The sequence below is a fragment of the Danio aesculapii genome, chromosome 4 (genome assembly GCF_903798145.1).
Source record: "Danio aesculapii chromosome 4, fDanAes4.1, whole genome shotgun sequence".
Taxonomy (NCBI): domain Eukaryota; kingdom Metazoa; phylum Chordata; class Actinopteri; order Cypriniformes; family Danionidae; genus Danio; species Danio aesculapii.
In genome coordinates, this window is record NC_079438.1 from 188,306 (window position 1) to 193,305 (window position 5,000).

The 5,000-nt window shown below is 34.5% G+C and overlaps 1 protein-coding gene across 5 annotated transcripts in view; it reads right to left on the reverse strand.

Moving 5' to 3' along the window:
- LOC130222433 (ATP-binding cassette sub-family D member 2) overlaps positions 1–5,000 on the reverse strand; it is a 31,501-nt gene that overhangs the window by 20,549 nt on the left and 5,952 nt on the right. The window lies entirely within an intron of this gene.

The window sequence follows — 5,000 nt, forward strand, 5'->3', positions numbered from 1 at the left end:
TCATTCATCAAACCATCCATTCATTCATTTATCCATTCATCCATCTATCCATTCATCAATTCATTCATTTATTCTTTCATTCATCCATCGATCCATCCATTCATCCATCTATTCATTCATCCATCCATCCATTCATTCATCAATTCATCCAATCAATAATTCATTCATTCATTCATTCATTCATCTATCCATCCATCCATTCATTCATCAATTCATCCAATCAATAATTCATTCATTCATTCATTCATCTATCCATCCATCCATTCATTCATTCATTCATTTGTACATTTATGTATTTTTTGAAAACAAAGAGACAAAAGGTGCGTAATTTCTGCTTACTACAAAAAACAGTGTTGCATTTGGGACGACACTACATACAATACATATACTCTACACACTCAGCAGTATAGTATATGTGTCTATAGTATTACGCGCTGATATAGTATATATCAGTGCATAAGGGCATAGTGTGCCATTTGGGACGCAGCTAAAGATCAAAGAGTCTTAGCCACTCCTCCTCACTGATCAGCCAGCTGTTCTTTACGACTGCTAATTGTCTGAAGGCTTGTTGGAACAATACATGTGCTCCAGAAGAAGACCGCATTTCCAAACAAGCATACATCTACATCTAAAGACCTTTTCCTATTTGAAGCCGTCCTCTAATCATGTAAAAGGCTTCAATTGTTTTGTAAGAGAGCAGGTATTTGGAGCAATTACGCAAACCTGACCTGAAATTTCAATCAGACCTGCGACTCTGTCTTTGCTAAACCTATTGTGTGACGTTTTATAAATCAATCCTTTGCACAGCGCTGGCCTAAATGCTTAATCCGAAGCATGTGTTAGGAAGTGTTTAGCGAGTGTTTTTCCGTGTTTAGGCAGACACACCACATCCCGAGAGCCTCAGCATGAAGCACTGAGCTTTCCTTTGGGACCTCAATGAAGTCAACAAGAAAGATTCATCTCCTGAGAGTCGCTTGTTCGATGACCTTCTATAGAGATTGGAAATCTACAGATGATTCCAATATGCTAGCTATTCATTCCTTCATTTTTGTTCGGCTTAGTCCATTATTTATCAGGGGTCGCCACAGCGGAATGAACCGCCAACTATTTCTGCATATTTTGTACTCAGCGGGTGCCATTCCAGCTGCAACCCAGTACTGGGAAACACCCACACGCACTCGTACACTACTTAAAATAGTCGGAAGTAGCCTGCTGTGGTGCTCTAGAGTGTGCAGTGCTGTAATGACCACACTCAGCATCTGCGAAGTGCGTCTGACTGATGCTTTCTGCTCAACAGATGGTGGATTAAGTTGCCCAGCAGGCTTAGTTAACAGTCGCAGTTGATACCAACGCTGATCACTACGCAAAGATTCAAAGCTTTCACTGCAGCTTGACATCACATCCTTTGTGTTTTTAGTTCTTTGAGGCCTGTGGCCATTAAAAAATACCTCTGCATAAGAATATCATTTCTGTCAACACAGTAGGGGTGGGCGATATGACCTAAAATTAATATCACGGTATTTTTCATCTTTTGAACGGTGACGGTATAATATCACGGTATTACTTTCAATAGCAAAATAATCTACATCTCAAGGAAGAACGGACAAAAGAAAGTCTCACTTCTATCGCTCTTTAAAAGTTTTGGTTTGGGTCATTGTAAATGCTCAGTCTCGTTATGAGCTGATCTTCATTTCTCTGTGTTGGTGGAATAAAGCAGGCGAGTCAGCCGCACCAATTTATGAGCAGACAGAGCAGGATTCTCACGATGACCACCGGCGCAATACCGCTCTTTGTTATGAGCCGTAGTTTCAGTGTAAACTTAGTAAAGGTGAGTTTCTTTGGCGATGATGTGTACAGTGTTAGATTTTATATTTAGCGGACATTTGCGCTGAACACGCGGTGAATGCAACGCATCGAGATTCGGGCACCTTCTCCGAAAACACTCGATTGATCTCAGCTGGCGGATCAACATTTACCTCATGTCATGATCGCTGTCATCTGCGCCATTATTATTATTATAACTTTAGGTGAGGTTTGCAAACCTGTGCACTTTTCACTCTTCAGCCGTTTGCATTTCCTGCAGTAACAGAAGCTCCCTGTTATCTGACAGCGGGAAGCGTTGATAGAGCTAATATGAACCAATACAGCAGCAGGGTAGAGCGATTCAGCAAGTTTTAGAGAAAATCAAATCAGATTGCACTACAACCATTATATTCAGACACACAAATGCTCCCAAATATATTATGAGGGCGCATAGATTAAATTTCGGGCGCTCATGCGACCAAAATGGTTGCAATTTCGAGCCCTGTAGTATAAGGACAGGTATTCAGACCACAACTGAACATTTGAAGAAAATTGAATGCCTTATCATTTAGAATTAGCTATTATTGATGTAAATGCAGCCGTTCAAGGCGCATAATTGATTTATTACGGTATTGACGGTATTAGAAAATCCATGTCGCGGCGCAATGTCACACCGGTGATGACTATGACACCGGTGTACCGCCCAGTCCTACAACACAGTGTGTCTGGATGTTTTACAGTTACATGGGTAAGTAGCTATGAAAGTCTCTAAAGCTCTCTTATGATCAGAACTACTGTCAAACTATAACTATCCTATGCTATTTTATCACAGTACTATCTAGCTATAATATTATGATATAACTATATTATTTAACCGTTTTGAAATAATAGTTTTACAAATTAAAATTATATTGTTATATAATATTATAATTCTAAAATAATTATATATATATATATATATATATATATATATATATATATAATATATATATATATATAATATATATATATATATATATATATATATATATATATATATATATATATCAGTGGTTTAGTACTAAAAAAAAGGTGGTGTATTATTACCCATCCAACCCGCCCATGCGGTATTATAATTTTACCTGAACGTTTCAGCGAGACATCATTCAATTGACTTCGAAAAACAAATTAAGACGAGAGTTAAAAAACATTTGGTATACAGCTAAAGGGGATGCGAATACACGTAAATTAGGGAAGTCTAATCAGCAAAACAAGTGAGTATACTGAGGGTATACGCAATTATTGATCCTCAGAAGTCGTAATACCCAAACAGCTAGTGGAAAAAAGTAGGCATACTGAGTATACGTGCGTATAGCACCGACTACACCACTGATATATATATATATATATATATATATATATATATATATATATATATATATATATATATATATATATATATATATATATATATAATAATGCATTTTATTTAAGGCGCCTTTCATGACACTCAAGGTCACCATACAGAACAGCTAGAACAATCGGTTCAAATAAAAACACAATAAAATCAATAAAATACGATACAAACTTTTTTTTTTAAATGCAGTCGGGTTAAAGAGAATAAGCTGGTCTAAACAGATGTGTTTTGAGTTTGGATTTAAATTGTGAAAGAGTCTAAATTACGGAGATCAGGAGGAAGTGAATTCCAAAGCTGAGGAGCAGAGTGGCTGAAGGCTCTGTTCCCCATGGTGACAAGGCGGACAGAGGGAACAGTGAGGTGAATGGAAGAAGAAGACCTGAGTGTTGGAGAAGGTGTGGCGATATGAACAAGATCAGCAAGGTATGGAGGAGCGAGATTGTGGATGGCTTTAAAAGTGAGAAGAAGTATTTTATAATTAATTCTGAAAGATATGGGAAGCCAGTGAAGCTGCTGTAGAATGGGTGTGATGTGGCAGATAGAGGGGGTTTTTGTGATAATACGGGCTGCAGAGTTTTGTACCAGTTGTAATTTATGAAGAGTTTTTTTAGGGAGGACAAACAAAAGGGAATTACAGTAATCTAAATGGGATGTGATTAAACTATATATATATATATAAATATATATAAATATAATATATATTTATATTATATATATATATATATATATATATATATATATATATATATATATATATATATATATATATATATATATATTTATATATATATATATATATATATATATATATATATATATATATACACACACATATATATACACACACATATATATATATATACACACATATATATATATAATTTTATTATTATGTGGTTTTGATTGATTTCTTCTCATTCCTTCAGTTTTCAGTGTCACATGGTCTTTTATAAATCTTTTAATATGCTTGTTTATTGCATAATTATTACCTTATTAGTATTTAAATAATAACTTATCGGTGTTGAATCATTTTTATTGAAAATGTTGTTCTTATTTTGACATTATTTTTGTGATACGCTCGATTTTGTTTGTTTTTAAGTACTTTTATTATTTCATTTTATTTATTTTTGTTTTTACTTTTATTGTTTTAGCTATTTTCGAAATGAATTTTTGATCCGTTTTTTTCTTGATATAACATACAATACTACACAAATCTATAAAGTTCTTCACAATTTATAAAAGAATAAATCAATAATTCGACGACCAGTAACAAAAGTATAAAATGCTAAAAATAATAACACAGAGCATCACAGGATAGATACATTCATATTTTATTTTTACTATTTTATTTTAATATATTTTATCACTATTTCTTTTAAATATTATATATCATTTATTTAAATAGTTCCCCACGCTTTTGCACTCCTGAAGGTTTTCTTGGACACCAAATCTAAATATATATCTAAAAAAAGATAAATAATGATGTATTACAAATTAAATAATACATTTAAAATATTAAAATACACTCACTGGCCACTTTATTAGGTACACTTTACTCGTACCGGGTTGGACCCCCTTTTGCCTTCAGAACTGCCTTAATCCTTCATGGCAGAGATTCAACAAGCTACTGGAAATATTCCTCAGAGATTTTGCTCCATATTGACATGATAGCACAGTTGCTGCAGATTTGTCGGCTGCGCATCCATGATGCCAATCTCCTGTTCCATCATATCGTTAAGGTGCTCTATTGGATTGAGATTTGGTGACTGTGGAGGCCATTTGAGTACAGTGAACTCATCGC